The sequence below is a fragment of the Tachypleus tridentatus genome, chromosome 13, assembly GCF_004210375.1.
Source record: "Tachypleus tridentatus isolate NWPU-2018 chromosome 13, ASM421037v1, whole genome shotgun sequence".
In the NCBI taxonomy this organism is placed as follows: Eukaryota; Metazoa; Arthropoda; class Merostomata; order Xiphosura; family Limulidae; genus Tachypleus; species Tachypleus tridentatus.
In genome coordinates, this window is record NC_134837.1 from 274,807,898 (window position 1) to 274,830,283 (window position 22,386).

A 22,386-nucleotide genomic window follows, 5' to 3' on the forward strand; every position below is an offset into this window, starting at 1 on the left:
GTTCTTCCTTCGTTGCTGCTAAAATAAAGCGCTATAGACTTAAGAGCTGTGGGTACGCTGTAAAAGTGACAGTTAAATTTCAATATTCGGTCAAACAATAGTCTCCCAGGAATTGATGTTCTTAATCAGCTGGCTTCCCTTTAGTCTATCAGGTCAAACTTAGGGCGGCTACGCAGAGATGGCTTTTGAAATAACCAATAAAACTTTCGTATAATACTGTATGACTCTATATTCGCAGACAGTATATAAATATACATAAACGTTTGACACTCCGTGTTTCAAGAACTTCTCAGTTAAATGAATAAAGGTGTGGTTTCATTGGAATTTCGTGCAAAGTTACACGAAGGCTGTCTGCACTAGCTGTCCCTACTTTAACAATGAAACACCACAGCTAGTCTTCACTATCCCCACCGCCAACTGTTGGGGTATCCTTTTACTAATGAATAGTGAGATTTACCATTATATTATAACGCTCTCAAAGCTGAAAAGGATTCGAACCAGCAAGTGATAAGTCAAGCGCCCTAACCACTGAGCTGTGTCAATAAATAAAGATGGTATAACTGATTTAGAACTAAATGATGTTTTACAAATAATAAAATGAGCTTTAAGTTGAAGTTAAATAGAATTAAATGTAATTTCAAAAGTTAAAAATTAATGAACATACCGTTACTGGATTATTCTGTATTCCATGTTTAGTTAAAACGATTAAGTACACTGTCGTTAAGTTTCTGTGTTGTTTTTGTATTTAGTTCAAACCGATAAACATAATAATCAGCAACAGAATTTCTGTTTTTCTCTGTAGTGGATCAGTAGTAAGTTTAAAAATTTACAAACCTAAAATCCAGCATTCGACTTCCCACGGTGGATAAAACGCAGATAGTCTGTTTGTTTGTTTGTTTTTGAATTTCGCACAAAGCTACTCGAGGGCTATCTGTGCTAGCCGTCCCTAATTTAGCAGTGTAAGACTAGAGGGAGAGAGAACAGCTAGTCATCACCACCCACTGCCGACTCTTGGGCTACTCTTTCACCAACGAATAGTGGGAGTGACCGTCACCTTATAACACCCCCATGGTTGAAAGGTGAACATGTTTGGTGCAACGGGGATTCGAACCCGCGGCTCTGAGATTACGATTCGAACGCCTTAATCCATCTGGCCAGGCCAGGCCCTTGTACAACTGAAAAAAAATGTAATTTACAAGTATGTGTTGAATTACTCTGCGTGGAACCTAATAACTGTTAAAAATTCGTACAGTAATTTTAAATTTGATAATTATATCGGTGGTGTTTCAAACTTTAATGATCGGACGTTTAGTGACAACTTAGTTGAATTAATCACGGTAAATGTTACGCTCCACCTCCACGAGTAGCACAGCGCTAATTAAATCTTTGGACTAATAACTCAAGAAGTCGGGTTTCGATTCGATACCCATGGTGGATACAGCACAAATAACTCATTGTGTAGCCTTGGACTTAATCACAAAAAAATCTAAAAATTAAATATAAGTAAATGATTATATTTACACTTCAGTGCAAATATTATTCGAGGGCTTATTCTCAAGTTACGGTATGTGTATTAGATCAAAAACGAATTTTAAAATGAAAAGTACAGTGAACTTAACTACAATGTTAGAAACTGGGCTGAGGCGAAAGAGTTTGGAACTTTGGCCATGTCCTTAGAGAATGATCCTTCTCTTCATCCGTTGAACGCACACAGACATTATTTAATGTGTAAATACCGTTGTAATCCTTAACCCCATTGGATACTCTCGTTTGAAAGAACACTTTACTTACAAGGAAGGAAATGGAGTTTCAGTAACTTGTTTAAAAATACACTTTATTTGTATGGCACATATATTTCCACATTTATACGTAAACGTTCAACCTATGTTTCTTTACCAGACGCATAACTAAAATCTATTACCCGTATATCAACTTATGATTTTTTTTTTAATATTGGAAAATAGTCTCTGTGGCATAGACAAAAGTAATAATTTATGCTTTTCTTAAGCAGAAATATACGGTAGCCTAAAAATCTATTGCTATAGCTGCCAAATAGTTAAATAGTATAAACTGATTCAAGCATTCTATATTTTAATAATTTCGTTTTGAATTTACTTTTTGATCAATCATGTAACGTTAAAATTACAGCTTTTACAAAAAGTAAGATTTGTTATCAGGAAAGGTACGACGTTTTGATTACTGGTTCGATCATTCTCAAATACACAAGTTTTAACGGCAAGAAAACATCAATAATATCATTAGTCCACAAAAACTTTGGTCGTAAGTAGTTTCGTAAAATGTTATTATAAAATTGATGGAATTATACCCGATCAGTAATTCAATAGTTAGATAATATAGTATATTCATAAATATGTGGATGCTTTATAATAATATTTGTAAGGATACAGGTTACAACAACACTTAATGCTTAAATTTTACACCGATACTAAGTGGACCCTCAGGGTGTGCGCGTAGGTATTATTACTTATCTACGTGCTTACGTGCATGAGCGTGCGCATCTTTTTATGTGAAAAAAAAAACATATAGAAAGGAAATGTGATTGCCGTAGCTTTAAGAAGGAAGAATCTAGAAACCTGAAATTTTGCATCCATACATGAAGTAGAGCTAATTACATTTCACCTGGTGAAACAGGGATTGTACAAACTAGTGTAATTTATTACCCATCTTATCAAAAAACTTTACCATTAAAACTTGTATATTTTAGAATTATCATATCAGTGATCGAAACGTCATATCTATTCTGAAAAACAACTGTAAAAGTTGTAACTGTAAACAGTATTCTGGATTCTACTTCCTGTTTCTAGCGGCTCATAGAATAAATTTGAGGTTGTTTTGTTGTTTTTTTCAAGTACAAACTTTTAGCTCATATTTCCATCTCTTGACCGATTTGATATCTAATTACAGTCGCTACTATTGAGAATTCTCTCTTGTTAGATTTACGAATACTATGAGCTATTAAAACATAATCACAGGCTATTTCTCTATTGTCTATCAGTTCTTTCCCTGTTAGTTAAGTTTCGAATCCGTTAGGTGTGTGTGTTCCTAACTGCATGTCTGGTTAGAAATCCTAATAATTCTTAATCTTATTTCGCATTTTAAATAATCGTTTACGCGTACTCTGGATAAATTACAGAATCGTTTCGCTGCCATATGTTGTTAAGTAACACTGTAATGCATATTTTCTCGAATATTATTTTGAAGCATATACAAAATTATGAACATAATATTTTAACTAACCACTGAATTATTGATGGGGTCACATTTTGCTAAATTATTTGTGACCAAATTGTTTGTAATCCAATGACATTACTGGGACCCTAATAACAAAAGTAACACTAAAGAAAAAAGGAAATCATAATATTGCATTACATGTGAGGTTTCCTTACATGTTTATTTGCAAATGACTATCAACACAAGAAAACTAAGGATTATAGAATGCCCCATTAAGATCCTGGTTTAACTTTAAAATACGTCGTTATTCTTACTTTAATCTTTGCACCATGTAGTTGTGCAAGAACCAGTTTTCTCTTCACCCCAGCAGCCAGCTATAGTCTTATTTCAAGATGTCCTGTTAACTAAAGATATATTGCGTTGTACAAATAGTTTTTATTAATTTGTAAATCTGCATAATTCTACTTCCTTTGTTGTTCTTGTTTGAAATATCACTCTGTACATTATTTCTGGAATGTACATTTTGCAGATGTTTAAAGACATTAGATCCCCTTGTTAGCACAAAGGTCAATATTACTGTGTGAAATCTTTATTTTTATATGCTTTACATAGAATAACGAGTGGTCTCACACCGGTTGTAACTGATTTACTGTTATGCATTTATGTTAATGTTTATGTTTGTTTCAGTTTGATGCATGTGAATTATATTGTTGTTCTCTAAATTTGTGGAAGATTCTCGAGAGCAAGAATTAACGATATAAGGTTCCCGAAAACACTAGCATGTCATTGGACATTCGATAATAGGTCATCTAAGAACGTCGAAATGTTGTTCTCTGCTTTATTAGTAAAAGTGTTAATACCCATACCAGCCGTCCTGAGATATTTAGATATTGCGAAAGTAAGCACAACTGTATTTGTGAGAAAATGTAATACTCAACAAGCTCTGGTTCGCCTTTTCTCTTTATGATTATCATCAGAAATGGTCCAGTGTGGAAAGTAATCAGAGAATACTGTCTTAGATGAATGATGTTATGTTATGCACCATCGGATGCAAAGAGCAAGACGAAGATGATAAAATTCTTCAAATTTTGCTGATTGCAATATTTATTTTTTTCTTTTAGAATTTCGCTCTCTGTCATATTTTTACTTTAAATATGGCTCGACATGGCCAGGTGGGTTAAGGCGTTCGAATCATAATCAGAGGGTCTGATTTTGTTATTTTTTCTTCAAATTATGCTGTTTGTGTTATTTTATTTTCATCAAATGTATAAGTATTGTAAAATAGTAAGTTGAGTTTTGGTGTTTAGTTAATAAGCACAAAGCTATACAAAGAGCTATCTGTGCTCTGTCCATCTCGGGTATCGAAACTTGCTTTTTTGCAGTACGAGCCCTCAAATATACCACTGTGCCACTGGAGGATCGTAAATAGAAAGTTACAATGAATTTGAATATTATATATCATATTATATATGTATATATATTATATATGTTTTTAATTAATTTTAATTTAAACTTTCAAATGTGTTATGGTTTGATCTTCGAAAAATGGCAAATAAATGTTACAAAATAACTACTTTCTACATATATATCTCTCACGTTCAGTTCTGGACAAATAATATTGTTTACACGACGTTCAAACTACGCTTAAAGTAAAAATCGTACTTATACTTCACGTATTTTTTTTACCACATACACATTGGAACGAATTAAGAGAAACATGTCAAAAAAACAACAACAAAAACTTTGAGTTTAATACAGTTGTTGATCTGTAGAATTATAGATAAGTTATAGCTTCAAATTGTTTACAGGTTGTGATGTCATATTTTCGAACTACTTCGTCCAGGGTATATATATACATATGTAATGTAATTACTGTACATGCGTAAAGTAATTTAAAATATCTGTGCGAAAGGGCTTTATTTTTTTTCTTACTTTTACAACTTTATTCTATATTAAGCGAAAAAAGAAATAATCCCTGATGAAGAGAAAAAAAAGGAAATACATGTACAAGACTGAATGGAAGAATGACCGTTTTTATTATAAAAATATATAAACAGTTGTGAACTTTGTGACCTTCCTAAATTGATACACACTTCAAATGTTGCTTAATACAACTAAGAACACAAGTACATGATACAAGTATACAGTTGTATAAAATGACAAAACCAGATTTATTTTATTCCAACCTTTCTCTTCAAGCTATCTTGAAGGTTATCATCCCTTGTTCACTTGAGCGTTCTGATACTTATTCAGCAAAGGGGCAGAATGAACATTCATATTCATCTAACATACTCCATCTTTGTTATTTTGTAAAAATGACATCACAACTGGCCGATTACGATGAATTCGGTATTGTAGGTTAAACCGCTTTCACACAAAGCAGGTTGAGACCTTTTTGAAATCATAGTCAATGCAACACAAGTGATTAAAAATATAAGTTAATGTCATACACTGCAGGGAGGAGCCATGACACAGTGTTCTGATTCAACAGTTAGCGCGTGCTGTTTTACAAAAGTATGACACAACCCAGAAGTTGTGTCAGGTTTTACCCTTTGATAATTTATAAACACCCAAACTATACTCTTGTCTGTCAATGCCAAGCGCATCAGCGAGGATCAAAAGCAAGGCCGTTGCTATAGAAACACTCCCTGAACCAATGAGGAAGCACAGTTGAATCAGCGTCCGTCAACTAGAAATTTTATCGGCATGCAGCGTAAAGTTTACAACATTTGAGAGTAACGCTCGTAGTGGGGTGTGGGTAAGGGACAATAAAAGGTGAGGTGTTGAATGTACGTCCATAATATTGGTGATGTTTGTGTATCGGAACCAGAGCGTTTTGCTAAGGTCTGCTTGAAACATCATTTGCATGGTGTTCTCTTTCCACGTGGTTTTTAACTAGTCATTGATCAATACGAACATTTTGTAGACTAAAAGCTCTTTGGCGTTTCACATGTGAGGATGCTAAAGCACGTGCATTTCTCCAGTTCAAGTTTGGTGCCTTATCGTTGTAAGACGCCAACAAGGGACAATATTAGCCTTAGTTCAGTATTGAGTTTTGGCAGCAGCTTGGGTCCTGAGCTGACGTCGTCTTGGTCTTCAAGCACCTCAAGCCTCCAGGAAATGAGTTTTCCACCAGAACCACCCAAGGTACGATATTAATCGTTTATTAATCAATGTACATACCGCTGACCCATTCCCTTGAGGACGTACAATAAAACTAAAAATATATATATAATTTATCGTGTGTGAAAATAGACAACAAACTTATAACTTCCATCTTATCTAATAAATATCTATGTCATAACCTGATGAAATACTGTAAAAGAGTTACTGTAATCAGTGTAGAGAACTGGTGAATACGGACACTGGAGTACATGTTACTTTCAGAATGCTTTGTGCGTTGTTAACACTAATAGCTACCAGGAGATGATTTCAAAATTAACCACTTGTTAAGAATATTAAAGGTCTTGAATGGGTAAGGAAGATAACATTATTACATATTTATGATAATAACAAATATACAGTGTTTCGACAGCAATTTGTTGCCACTGGGTGCTTCGACCATGTTCTAGAAGCGTTGTTCATTTGTTACCAGTTCGACGTGTAATGAAGTTTTCTTATAATTTATTCAAAGACTTAAGCAGTTTTCAAACTTTATTAGTCTTAACGCGCGGTTCTTTATCCTTAAATTTATTAACATGTTTTGTTTGTTTGTAGTCAACTTTAAGTGTTTAAAAGTTTTACTTTTAGTGTTATAAGCTCAGTACTAAACTACGGTGGGCAGAGGGATAAAACGTAGTTCTTAAAACGTCTGGTAGGTTAGAAATAAATTGAGTCATAATTCAAAAGTTCTATTAAATATATTGGTTATTAACATTAACTTCCTTTGTCTTGCCGTCTGCAGTCTTAAATTAATACTTATATCAGCGTGTTAAACTGATATAAGTATTAAGTTGAAACTGCAGATGGCAAGATAAAGGAAGTTAACGAGGTCATCCTGTTTTCTGGAACTTTATCTCACTGCTAAAGTACCTCCTAAACATTTCGTTACAAGCTCATCTTCCTGTTTTCTGGAACTTTATCTCACTGCTAAAGTACCTCCTAAACATTTCGTTACAAGCTCATCTTCCTGTTTTCTGGAACTTTATCTCACTGCTAAAGTACCTCCTAAACATTTCGTTACAAGCTCATCTTCCTGTTTTCTGGAACTTTATCTCACTGCTAAAGTTCCTCCTAAACATTTCGTTACAAGCTCATCTTCCTGTTTTCTGGAACTTTATCTCACTGCTAAAGTACCTCCTAAACATTTCGTTACAAGCTCATCTTCCTGTTTTCTGGAACTTTATCTCACTGCTAAAGTACCTCCTAAACATTTCGTTACAAGCTCATCTTCCTGTTTTCTGGAACTTTATCTCACTGCTAAAGTACCTCCTAAACATTTCGTTACAAGCTCATCTTCCTGTTTTCTGGAACTTTATCTCACTGCTAAAGTACCTCCTAAACATTTCGTTACAAGCTCATCTTCCTGTTTTCTGGAACTTTATCTCACTGCTAAAGTACCTCCTAAACATTTCGTTACAAGCTCATCTTCCTGTTTTCTGGAACTTTATCTCACTGCTAAAGTACCTCCTAAACATTTCGTTACAAGCTCATCTTCCTGTTTTCTGGAACTTTATCTCACTGCTAAAGTACCTCCTAAACATTTCGTTACAAGCTCATCTTCCTGTTTTCTGGAACTTTATCTCACTGCTAAAGTACCTCCTAAACATTTCGTTACAAGCTCATCTTCCTGTTTTCTGGAACTTTATCTCACTGCTAAAGTACCTCCTAAACATTTCGTTACAAACTCATCTTCCTGTTTTCTGGAACTTTATCTCACTGCTAAAGTACCTCCTAAATATTTCGTTACAAGCTCATCTTCCTGTTTTCTGGAACTTTATCTCACTGCTAAAGTACCTCCTAAACATTTCGTTACAAGCTCATCTTCCTGTTTTCTGGAACTTTATCTCACTGCTAAAGTACCTCCTAAACATTTCGTTACAAGCTCATCTTCCTGTTTTCTGGAACTTTATCTCACTGCTAAAGTACCTCCTAAACATTTCGTTACAAGCTCATCTTCCTGTTTTCTGGAACTTTATCTCACTGCTAAAGTACCTCCTAAATATTTCGTTACAAGCTCATCTTCCTGTTTTCTGGAACTTTATCTCACTGCTAAAGTACCTCCTAAACATTTCGTTACAAACTCATCTTCCTGTTTTCTGGAACTTTATCTCACTGCTAAAGTACCTCCTAAACATTTCGTTACAAACTCATCTTCCTGTTTTCTGGAACTTTATCTCACTGCTAAAGTACCTCCTAAACATTTCGTTACAAACTCATCTTCCTGTTTTCTGGAACTTTATCTCACTGCTAAAGTACCTCCTAAACATTTCGTTACAAACTCATCTTCCTGTTTTCTGGAACTTTATCTCACTGCTAAAGTACCTCCTAAACATTTCGTTACAAACTCATCTTCCTGTTTTCTGGAACTTTATCTCACTGCTAAAGTACCTCCTAAACATTTCGTTACAAGCTCATCTTCCTGTTTTCTGGAACTTTATCTCACTGCTAAAGTACCTCCTAAACATTTCGTTACAAACTCATCTTCCTGTTTTCTGGAACTTTATCTCACTGCTAAAGTACCTCCTAAACATTTCATTACAAATTCATCTTCCTGTTTTCTGGAACTTTATCTCACTGCTAAAGTACCTCCTAAACATTTCGTTACAAACTCATCTTCCTGTTTTCTGGAACTTTATCTCACTGCTAAAGTACCTCCTAAACATTTCGTTACAAGCTCATCTTCCTGTTTTTTGGAACTTTATCTCACTGCTAAAGTACCTCCTAAACATTTCGTTACAAGCTCATCTTCCTGTTTTCTGGAACTTTATCTCACTGCTAAAGTACCTCCTAAACATTTCGTTACAAACTCATCTTCCTGTTTTCTGGAACTTTATCTCACTGCTAAAGTACCTCCTAAACATTTCGTTACAAACTCATCTTCCTGTTTTCTGGAACTTTATCTCACTGCTAAAGTACCTCCTAAACATTTCGTTACAAACTCATCTTCCTGTTTTCTGGAACTTTATCTCACTGATATATATATACCTTCTAGAACTGTAGCTGTAAAATCATAGTTCGTTTTAAAAATAATTTATTACAATCTTCTCGATAAAAACTTTCTCAAAGTCTAACCATAAGGTTTGCAAAATGACACAAAATTTGAGGCCTCTCTCTTTCACTGGTCTTCTGATACCGAACTTTGAAGACAGGCTACAAAATATACAATTAACACATAAATAACACATGACCATAGTCTTGGGTCTGATGTATCTACATAAGGTTTATGTAATTGGGAGTGTATTTCTTGAAGATAAATTCCTTACAATTATCAAAATATATAAGTAGTTCCTGTTGCTGCATTTTGGAATAGAACGTGTATTTGTTATGAAGAACACTTGTGACATAAGAACATTATTTTATCTTCTTTCGTATGTAAATTGATACGACTAGACAATTTTCCAATATTAAACTTAACACGTTCATATAGCTGGAGTAAAACAAATAAACAGTGCTGGGAAAGAAACTGGTTTTAATCAGTGAGTCAGTTCTCTGAACAGTAAGTCGAACTTATGAATTAGTGCACAGGCTTGTGGTATAGGTTTAAAAAACATGGGCCGCCGTAGTGGAGAAGGGGGACAAGTAACGTGGTTGTGCATCTATATGTGAACTTTTGGAAAGCAACCTATTAAAACGACAGTAAAGAAACCACTACACCTGGCTTGGCTTATAATTTCATGTCGGCCATTGGTTGAAACGTGTGGCTTGTGAGACATGTTAATTTCATTGTTTCACTAGATCAGCGGTTCCAATCCCTTTTAGTCTAAGATCCTCTTGATAGAAAAAAAGAAAATTTGAGGCCTCCCAACTTATAACTACAGCAGGAAGATTAAAAAATAACAATGCTGTGGTAGAAACAACAACATCTCATTTCGACACGCTGTGTCATACAATTAATTTAACATAATTTTCATGGGCTTTTTGTTTGTCTAAAAGTAAAATTAATTCAGCGTTTTTTATTTCACAGATATCCTTTTACTTTTTCTAGCACACTTTGAAAACAAAACATTATATAAATTGTTGGATTATAATCAGATATTTGCTGTCAACAAAAATGTTAACTTCATGTTTGATTTCATGGCTAAGTTCAGTCACTCGTGTGTGTTAAAAAGTACGATTTTGATAGCAGTGAAAAAATTATTTACTGAAAAAAGTGACTCATTATCCATTAAACAACAGGAATGTTGAAGATGATCGCTGTTTAAGGGTTAAAAGAAAACAGAGATTTGGTAACATCAGTTCAACATTGAACTTCTTTATTTGAATTAATTATACATCACCAATTTATATAACATTTAAATATTTACTTGTTTTAATTACTAAATTTTGAAATACGAACAAAAATAATCAGTTAAATACTTATAATTAATGTAAATAAAAATGTTGACACAAAAACAAACAAACATGGTATTATGGTTGGAGGTTATATGTTAAAGTAGACCTCCTTGCTGTTTTTAGGGGTACAAGGATTGCCCAGTGGAATCTTCTTTGGTTCTTCTATCAGATACCTACCTTCACCCTTTATCGTCATGAGGTAAGAAACGTATGTCACTACAGAAATGACACACACGAATCCAATTACTGCTTTTATAATCAGAACAAAAAGTTTTTTACGCTTCTAAGCTATCGAAAATGAAGATTCATCTTCATATTGGTCCGTAATAATGGTTTCATTCTCAAACTCCATATCAGTAGGAATGACTGGATTCACAAATGTTTCTTCTTTAAAAGGTAGCAGATTGTTTGTATCTGGTTCTTTACTAACTGACGAAATAACATGTGGGATTCTATTTTCCTTCTTTAAAGAAAAACGACCGTACTGTTTGTTGTGGCCTGAAGATGATGAGTTGGATAACTTACTGGAGGACTTGGTCTTGCTGGTTGATATTTTATTGGAAGAAGTCTTGACTCCTGGATCTTCTGATACAGTTTTTATGACTGAGCGAAAAGTAGTCTCATCATCCCTTCCTCTTTGAGCTGCATAACCGTCATTATAAATAGGATCTTTTATTGTCGCATAATCTGTATAAGTATTCCATCTTTGATTCAGAAGATGTTTCCCAGTATAAAAAACAACTTGTTCAGGCTTACGAATACTAAGAGCATTAACAACTTCAACTAGCGACAACATTGCTTGTGTTATCACAAGTACAGATATGGCTGATGATAGCATACCATTTATCTTTAATAAAATTGACATGTTGTCGTATCGAAAACTTAAGAAAACGTAATCACGTATCGTTATTTATGTTCAAGGCGCTGTGTTACTAAGTCTAATGCGTGGTCTCTAAGAATTTTTAACAATATCGGTTTCTAGGACAATACTATTTATTGCATGGTTTCTAAGCGTTTTTAACAATATAACAGTGAATATTCACTTATTTAAAATTCAAAGAAAAATCACCATTGGACATATAACGTCTGTGATTAAAAATCTGAAATTATGAGAAATTTTCTCTTACAATAAAAAATTTCAAAAAAAATATATTTTTTTTATTTCGCACACAGACACACATGCGCCTTCTACGCTGGCCGTCCCTAATTTAACAGTGTAAGACTAAAATAAAAAGAAGACAGTTTGTCATCAACACCCACCGCCAACACTTAGGCTTCTTTCTCACTAGCAAATAGTGGGAGTGTTCGTAATGTTATATCGCTTACCGGAGTTTAATGGCGAGTGTGTTTGGTGTAAAAAGCATTCGAACCCGTGCCCCTCAAATTGCTAGTCAAGCGCTTGAACCCCTTCGTCATACCGTGACATTTATCGTACCAAGCACTTCGTTTTTTAAATATTAAAGTTTGTTTTTACTTTTAAAATGTAGTAAGACTTTTATTATATAAGTCACACTTATTAAAGTCAATGAAATGACTTCAAATAAAAAGAATCATTGAAAATATTGTCAGTCTATTGAATTGAACCAGAATTTGTGTTGAATATGCACATTGCTACATGACAGAAAAAGAGCTGACACTTAAACCTATCATACTGTACATTACGTAATGGAAAAACTATTTTTTGTCCTCTTGTAACACATATACCGAATCTAAAATTGCGCTGTTTTATGATGTCAATGGTTACAAATGGTTTCTACTGGTTGGTATACGTTTGGTTGACATCGTAATAGCGTTTGAGATATAAAATTGGACATGTTTAGATCCTAATTTATAGCTTTAATATAAATGTACGAACTATCTCTATGAAAATATCATTATGAGGAGAGGATAATACAGATGTTTGTTCAGTCTGTAAAATAATTTTCCTCTTGACACCATTGGGGTAAAACATGTTGACTACTAAAAGGTCTTTGATAAAGATAAACTTTACATAAAACACCATATCTTGAAGGAAGGTTAAAAACTTCTTCTGTTGTTAATTTGTTTGTTGTTGTTGAACAGATAAACTTTATATAAAACACCATATCTTGAAGGAAGGTTAAAAACTTCTCCTGTTGTCTAATAACCTTAGAATTTGTTTGTTGTTGTTGAACATCATGGGAAACATGTCTTTTATTGTCCTACTTCTTTTTCTCTAAAATATCAAATAATAATAATTATTTTTATTTGTTTATTAAACTTAACTTATGCAGATGAGCAGAAAAAAATATAGACATTTGCTTGATAGAATACAAGGATATATAGTTACAGAAAGTACTGTTTATTTCAGTTGTAGGTATTGTAAGCAAAGTGTATAACTTTGCATTTTATACGTTTTGCTTAGTTTGTACACATATTAACTGCTATACGAAGTTTTTCTCCATGTACATATGTTGTTACTTCAATATAATTTTTTTTTAAATATAATAAGATATACACTTTAGTAGTGAAGGAATTTTTATGAAAATATATACATTAGTACTGAAGTTAGATTGAGAATAACACATGTTAGAAACTCCGCATTTGTCCTCAAGGTTGGTTAGGAAGGTCGACTCGTAATCAGAATCTCACGACGTTCGACTCCCCGTTCTACCAAATATGTTTGTTTGTTTCTTTTGGAGTTTCGCACAAAGCTACTCGAGGGCTATCTGTGCTAGCCGTCCCTAATTTAGCAGTGTAAGACTAGAGGGAAGGCAGCTAGTCATCACCACCCACCGCCAACTCTTGGGCTTCTCTTTTACCAACGAATAGTGGGATTGACCGTAACATTATAACGCCCCACGGCTGAAAGAGCGAGTATGTTTGGCGCGACCGGGATGCGAACCCGCGACCAAATATGCTCGCCGTTTCAGTCGTGAGGGCATTATAACTAACGATCAATCTCACTATTCGTTTGTAAACAATAGCCTAATCGTTGGCGGTAGGTAGTGATGACTAAGTGCTTTTACTGTTTATTTGTGTGAATATATCTAATATTTGTTGTGTTTTTAATCATCATAGTTTTGGAGACGCTTTTTCCGAACGCTCTTTTTCCTTCCGACTAACACGTACGATTGTACGTACATATACATATATATAATAAGGTGTAGATACTGATACTTGATGTTTGATGATGTTTGGATTTTCAAAAACCAGATTTATTGTTCTTGGTGCCTACTTTTATCAGATTCTGTCATTTGAAGAACGTCACGTGCAACGCTTTGAACACCGTCTGCGTAGGGCCCGGCATGGCCAAGCGCGTAAGGCGTGCGACTCGTAATCCGAGGGTCGCGGGTTCGTGCCCGCGTCGCGCTAAACATGCTCGCCCTCCCAGCCGTGGGGGTGTATAATGTTACGGTCAATCCCACTATTCGTTGGTAAAAGAGTAGCCCAAGAGTTGTCGGTGGGTGTTGATGACTAGCTACCTTCCCTTTAGTCTTACACTGCTAAATTAGGGACGGCTAGCACTGATAGCCCTCGAGTAGCTTTGTGCGAAATTCCAAAACAAACAAACAAACCGTCTGCGTAAGTGTGATGTGTCGTTTAAAACTGTTAATCAGCTCTAAAAATGCTTTTCTGATGATACTAATGTCACTCAGTTTAACTATATAATACATAGACCAGTATTTAGTAACATTTAAGTAAGCTTTTTAAAATACAACTATGATATACATTTTATGTAATATTTAGTAACAGTTAAGTAAGCTTTTTAAGATACAACTATGATATACATTTTATGTAATATTTAGTAACAGTTAAGTAAGCTTTTTAAAATACAACTATGATATACATTTTATGTAATATTTAGAAACAGTTAAGTAAGCTTTTTAAAATACAACTGTGATATACATTTTATGTAATATTTTGTAACATTCAAGTAAGCTTTTTAATATGCAACTATGATATTCATTTTATGTAATATTTAGTAAGAGTTAAGTAAGCTTTTTAAAATACAACTTTGATATACACTTTATGTAATATTTAGAAACAGTTAAGTAAGCTTTTTAAAATAAACTATGATATTCATTTTATATAATATTTAGTAAGAGTTAAGTAAGCTTTTTAAAATACAACTGTGATATTCATATTATATAATATTTAGTAAGAGTTAAATAAGCTTTTTAAAATACAACTGTGATATACATTTTATGTAATATTTTGTAACATTCAAGTAAGCTTTTTAATATGCAACTATGATATACATTTTATGTAATATTTAGAAACAGTTAAGTAAGCTTTTTAATATGCAACTATGATATACATTTTATGTAATATTTAGAAACAGTTAAGTAAGCTTTTTAAAGTACAACTTTGATATACATTTTATGTAATATTTAGAAACAGTTAAGTAAGCTTTTTAAGATACAACTATGATATACATTTTATATAATATTTAGTAAGAGTTAAATAAGCTTTTTAAAATACAACTGTGATATACATTTTATGTAATATTTTGTAACATTCAAGTAAGCTTTTTAATATGCAACTATGATATACATTTTATATAATATTTAGTTACAGTTAAGTAAGCTTTTTAAAATACAACTTTGATATACATTTTATGTAATATTTAGAAACAGTTAAGTAAGCTTTTTAAAATACAACTTTGATGTACATTTTATATAATATTTAGTAAGAGTTAAGTAAGCTTTTTAAAATACAACTATGATATTCATTTTATATAATATTTAGTAAGAGTTAAGTAAGCTTTTTAACATACAACTATGATATACATTTTATATAATATTTAGTAAGAGTTAAGTAAGCTTTTTAAAATACAACTATGATATGCATTTTATATAATATTTAGTAACATTCAAGAAAGCTTTTTAAAATACAACTGTGATATACATTTTATGTAATATTTTGTAACATTCAAGTAAGCTTTTTAATATGCAACTATGACATACATTTTATGTAATATTTAGAAACAGTTAAGTAAGCTCTTTAAAATACAACTATGATATTCATTTTATATAATATTTAGTAAGAGTTAAGTAAGCTTTTTAAAATACAACTATGATATATAGTTGTCTATAGGGGTCTAGAGATCCCTGGCCCTAGTCCCTGTTGTCCACCAAGGTTACTAAAGATTTCATTACTCTGAAACAAAATGTCTGCTTTATTGACATTTGTAACATGTTACATACGATATTGACACTGTAATTCATCATATGTCATATTTTAGTGACATTTGTAAATGATCAAATGTTACGTACATTATAAACATTTGTAATTCATCAATATATCACATACAATATTGACATTTGTAACTGATCAAATGTCACATACAATATTGAGATTTCTAATTACTCAATATATCACGTACAATATTGAGATTTTTAATTCATCATGTGTAGCGTAAGACCAAGTCGTATAAATATAATTTCATGTTTCGCTTGTTATTAAACACCCGAAACTAATGAGTTACAGAAATATTCTGGTTGTTTTCGTTAGAAAAAAAAATCAAAAAATTTGAACAAATAGTTTTTACCTGATACTTAGGCTGCTGCCTGTAGATTATGTGATCTAACGTTTTGTAGAACACACGAAGTTTGGCGAAGTTCTCACTAAAAACGATGAACTTTTATTTCAGTGCAATAACCCAATATTAGCGTCCAAAATTTTAATTAAATACAACCAAAACGTAAATGTTTGTATACATATGTAATTACTCACGAGTCTTATAATTTGTTGCATCTTTTTAATATAATTTCTCAAAAAAGTTTTAGTTGAGACGCTAATTTAACCTGACAACCTGTTAAACTTAGAATTCGAAGATAACAAAACGTAAGGAGAAAAAGCTGAAATGAACATTTCAATTATTTCACATTAACCTGTTCAGTGCCGTAAACGAGATAACTCGTCCAAGCCGATCGGTAACACAGTGCCACGGAAAAGTTAATTCGTTCTCAATAATGCCTAACTTCAACGCTAGATTTCAGAACCATACATGCATTTGACCTACTTACAAATTATTTCACTTTCGATCCACAATAACGTTACAAAAAAGTTACAAAATGAAGAAGCATTAGAGTTGTATTGTAGCAGCTGAAATACTTGGCAGTCTACAGGTTAATGTATATGAAAATTAATTATCTACCGAAATAATTTACTCATATTTATGTAGCCATACATATAGATGGATTTTCTTTCATAGTTTTTATCCAAATCGTCACAACCTTTATATATTATTTGAAATTGAAATATAATATGCATTCTTACTATATATTACACAGATATATGTACAGCCATTTTCTTTGCAGAAAGCCCTCTTGTGTTTTTTTTTCATCGAATAACACATCAAACTGTTTCCGTAGTTAAAGTAGGAACTTTCAACTAGTTGATTTTCCACGAACACTCGAGTGTTATTGACAAGAAACATCAACAGGTTCATGCTTATCATAAAATTACCCAATAGTCTGAAATTTAGTGAAATTCTTGAATCAACAAGAAGCGCACGTTATCGTGTGAACTCATCAAAACAGAATATTGAGTTATGACAGAAGTACGACATAGATGGCGATACGTACTATGATGCAAGGATTATGATAAATATTAAATAAAGAAGCATAGCGTACACGTAGAGCTTTTAATATCTAAAACATTAAAAGTAATTAAATATATCCAAGTCTGTTCATATTAGAAAAATCACAAACGTTTCAAGTAACTTACTTTGAAAAGGTCCAACTCTGACGCAAACCCTGTAAAATAAATGCACGTTTGTAATATTTTCAGTAGATAATATCATGGTAATGGTTCAACTAACAATGGATAAATATGAGTGGCATTGTTTTGCTCACTTACGTTAATTGCTACTTACAATAGATTAATCACCTAAACTTTTATTAAAACTGTCTCTAAATATAATCGAAATGCTTAAATAATGTGTATTTTTATTAAATACACAGGCTTGTGATGGTTTTATTCTTTTGACAGGTTTACACGTATTATGATATTTCCTGTACGCTGAATCCGAAAATCACATCCATTTTTCTCTGTCACCTATAAATTTTTATTATCATAACATGTATTGTTCCGTAAGTGAGTCATTTTCATCGAAATTGCGTCGTATTTTATTATGCTTAAAATATTGACAACCACTGGCTACGTACACATTTCTTTGGCCAGGTGGTTAAGACACTCGACTCGTAACCCGAGGGTTGCAGGTTCGAATCCCCGTCGCACCAATATGTTCGCCCTTTTAGCCGTGGGGATGTTATGATGTTACGGCCAATCCTAGTATTCGTTGGTAAAAGAGTAGTCTCGGAATTGGTGGAGAATGGTGATGACAAGCTGCCTTCCCTCTAGTCTTACACTGCTAAATTAGGGACGACTAACGCAGATAGCCCTCGTGTACCTTTGCGTGAAATTTGAAATAAACCAAACAGGTTTCTTTAGATAAATCGCCAAGTGAAAGTCTCATTGGTCGTTTTACAACCCAACAGAAACACACCCTTAGTATATAAACGGTTAACAGGTCACAGAATTTGTTTAAGGATGCACTTTGACATTAATATTTCTTTAGTGCCATCAGTGAAGAACAAAGGGAAGGTTTGATGAAAGCATCAGGGAGATGGAGAGGAGGTAACCGGAAAGATGAAACATTAGCATGATGGCTAATTGCTATTAGGCATTTAAACGAGACGTTCCGGACACAATATATAAAAGAAAAACCACAACGCGTACTTCTAGACCAGAAGATGTGGAGTTCGTACAAAATTCAGAATAAATGAAGAAAGATATTTGTTTAACATCAATGTTTTTCCCCTTTTCTTTCGTTTGTTTGTATTTTTGTTAATAAACAAAATAATAACAAATGTTCATTGTGGTAAACGAAATAATAATTTGATTCAAGTAAGTTTTATTTCTTCTCTATTCGTAGAAAAAATCCTTACATGATAGAAAAAAACAAGGATATTATTTTAAAAAATCTACGTAGTTGAATAAAGGAAAATCCGTTATTAAAACAAAAACAACTTTAATGAAGTTTAAATTCGCAGGCCTGTAATATTGATCGAACAAAAGCACGTGAACGAGATTCTCTGTTAAAAAGTCTGTCGTGGCTCAATGGTCAACATACCATGTTGTAAGAACCTGGGGTTTGAAACATGGTAAGATCACACAATTTTAAATATGAATGCGTTTTTAAAGTGGCAGCTAGTCTTGTTACTCAGTTAAAAGAACTGGATAAAACTTGTGGTGGCGTATGTTACTTGTTTATTGCTAGCTTTCCTCTCTACCCAGGCACCAGGGGGTTTTCTAACTTGGTCATTTAACCCATGTGCTTACAAAGTATCTTTCAAGTTGTAGATTAAAATTTCAGTTCATCGTCAAAACACCTGAACGTATTAGGTACTGATGATGAGAAAGGTATATTAGTCTGTTTGTTTCAGAACATCCTTTTAAAGTTCACAAGGGTTATATGCGTGGCCATCAGTAACTTTAAACCATGAAATATTCTTGTCTGACCGAACGATTGTATTTAACCACCATTCCTCTACTGGTTACAGTATAGCGGGGCAACGAGACAGAAATCACGAATGGTCGTCCCATATTAATAAGTATAAAAACTGTGCTTACGTAACGTTCCACAGCGTATCTCACAAACGTTCTTAAAACACACACAAACTGTGATTATGCATACCATCTACAATGATTTTCACCTACTGTACAGATCTAGGTAAACGTATTATTGTTATCGTATTAAAACATATGTTTAAGGAACTAATTTATATTGGTCAGTTTTTTTCAAACTTTACCGAAAACATCCCAGTGTCTTTTGAAATTCCAGGAAGGTCAAACGTCCGAAGTAAAAATTACATTTGTGATTAACACAGACAAAGACAGATACCAAAACATGTGGATTCACTTACACGTCTCGAACCTGAGTTGCTCTGGACTGTTTCCTGTGAAGGTTCTGGAAACTCTGACTCGTTCTGCTTGTTCAACAACATTGATGACGACAAGAACATATCAAACGTAGACTTTCTGAAAATAATATATGTAGTGATTAATGTACATGATCCATATAATAATGTTAAAATCCTGGATTTGATCCCCACAGTAAGTAGCCCATTTTGCACCTTTGCGCTTAAACAAAGAAATATTTTTGACCAACAGCCGATCTAGTTCACTAACAACAAACAGTACAATTAATAAATTGGAGTTCCTTCAACAATCCATATGCTATATTATATATGTAAAAACGGCTGGTTTGGGTTGAGAAATTTTTTTATGTAAAGGAGCGAACAACGTCATCATTGATCATATACCACATTAAACTAACACAGGTTTATTGGCTACATTCACTGTATTACTGGTTGCTTATACAGGTTTGTTAGTTAAGTTCACTGTACTGTATGTTACTAATACAGTTTTGTTTGCTCCGTTCACTAAGCTACGGGTTTATGGATTGTATAACATCCAGTGCTCTGTAATGGAAACTGACTCTGTGATTCTTTTAACTTTTACAATAAGTATTTTACTCATTAAAAGATATCTCAAAGTCTTATAGATTGTTTCTTTTCAACTTACCCGTTCAGGTTGCACACAGTGACAGCAGGAAACTCCAACTCCAAATTGTTCTCCACGTCCAAATTGACAATGACGGGGTACTCCAAATATGACGTCACGTAGCTGATGCTATGATAGATGCAAAATCCAATACACAAGCAGAAAACGAAGACCCAGATGCAACGACGACAAACAGTCGGTGACTTGGCAATTTGAGAAACCTCTGAGAATGAAGACTGCCCGAATAGGTATTTACATCCCAAACACCATTTTCGATGGCTACTGACGTAGGCTCTATCAGTTCGGCTCCTGAAGACATCTCAGCTGCAGAATTCTGAATTGTCGAGTTTAAATTATCGTCCAGTTCATCCTCTGGGGACTCATTTATCACAGAAACATTATGTGAAGATTCTTCTTCCTCCAATCTTGTTACTGTTCCTAATGTGAAAAACGAATCAGCCCCTGAATCTCTATTCGTCTAATTGTGTTTAATAACTATTATTAAGTTCTGAGGAATTTTTTTTTCCGCGCATTATTATCACACGTGATAATTCTGGAAAATAAAGTTGGTTTGAATTTTGCACAAAGCTACACGATCTTCCCTAGACGATTCTAATTTAGCACTGTAAAACTAGAGAAAAGGCATTACTAACCACTATTGTGTTACTCTTTTACCTAAGAATAGTGGAATTGACCGTAACATTATAACGTCTCTACGGCTGAAAAGGTTGGCATGTTTTGTGTGGTCGAAATTCAAACCCGTGACTCTCAGATTACGAATCGAGTGTCTTAACCATCTTGAGATGCCGGGCATGGACAATAAAATCTGTTGTTAAAATAGAAACATTTACTACAGTAATTATCTTCTACAATAGAATCTGTTGTTAAAATAGAAATATTTACTACAGTAATTATCTTCTACAATAAAATCTGTTGTTAAAATATAAACATTTACTACAGTAATTATCTTCTGCAATAAAATCTTTTGTTAAAATATGAACACTTACTACAGTAATTATCTTCTACAATAAAATCTGTTGTTAAAATATGAACACTTACTACAGTAATTATCTTCTACAATAAAATCTGTTGTTAAAATAGTAACATTTAATACAGTAATTATCTTCTACAATAAAATATGTTGTTAAAATATGAACACTTACTACAGTAATTATTTTCTACATGTTTTCAGTGAAAAAAATGAAATTAAAGAAGCTGTTCTAAACCTAACTGTTTCAAGTACGTATCGCTGCTTTATTAAAACGTAAAGAAATAAGAAAAGGTTTTTATTGATATCAAACGAAACATAGTTCATATGTTTAGATGAAAATAGAACTACACAGAAACACGTTGGAACTGTAACACATACGTATATATACAAGTGAATACCATATGACGTATGTCTAATGCGAGTTGGAAATCTGATTTGTTGCCCACTAGGCCACGCCAGATCCATTTATTTGTTTTATACTAATATATGATACTGAATGTTGAACCTTATTTAAGTTGGATTGGTGACCACTTTAATTTTGCAATGTCCTACAATACACATGGAATAGGGACATTTTGTTTTAAGTATTATTTAGGTCATCGGTGGATTATTTACTGAAACTGAGAAAAAAGTATATGTATTACATGATGTATTAGTGTATTTACCAAAGGGTACATATAAGGCTTCTCATTTGTGACGGCATGTTATATACACTGTGTGGTACATCTTATTACATTGAATTACCCAGAAATACTGTTTTAATTTTTGGTTTATAATTATAAGTCTGAACGTAAGAGCAATATATATATATCTATTTAGTATCAGAAGTTAAACGTACTTTATAACGATAATGGTGGCTTGGTTCACTGAGGTAAGAGGAATCTGTTTCGTGCCTTCATTTATTTCGGATTAACTATTTCATTTATCAATTGTTTGATATTTCTGTTATAAAGAAATGAAAAGAATCAAAGGCTAGAATGTTGAAAATTTATGATTTGTGGATAACATAGCTCAGCGTCCTCTACATATTTATTATATCTTATGTAAATATAATCTATTAGATGCGTTTCTTAAACATAAACAGCACGTGAAATAATCCTAAATTACGTTTTGTGATTTACGTATTATACATAACGGTTCAAATACACGACGATGGCCTGTAAATACTAAAACTA

General features: G+C 33.1%; 1 long non-coding RNA gene across 2 annotated transcripts; it reads left to right on the forward strand.

The window, feature by feature from the left end:
• The first annotated feature begins 5,935 nt into the window (after window positions 1-5,935).
• Window positions 5,936-21,144, forward strand: LOC143237536 (uncharacterized). Of its 2 annotated transcripts, XR_013020127.1 has the most exons (3): window positions 5,936-6,339; window positions 10,810-10,885; window positions 11,158-12,246. It is a non-coding gene; the product is annotated as an uncharacterized LOC143237536 (long non-coding RNA). The 2 variants fall into 2 exon arrangements; XR_013020126.1 differs by lacking the exons at window positions 10,810-10,885; window positions 11,158-12,246 and adding an exon at window positions 20,250-21,144.
• The last annotated feature ends 1,242 nt before the right edge of the window (window positions 21,145-22,386 follow it).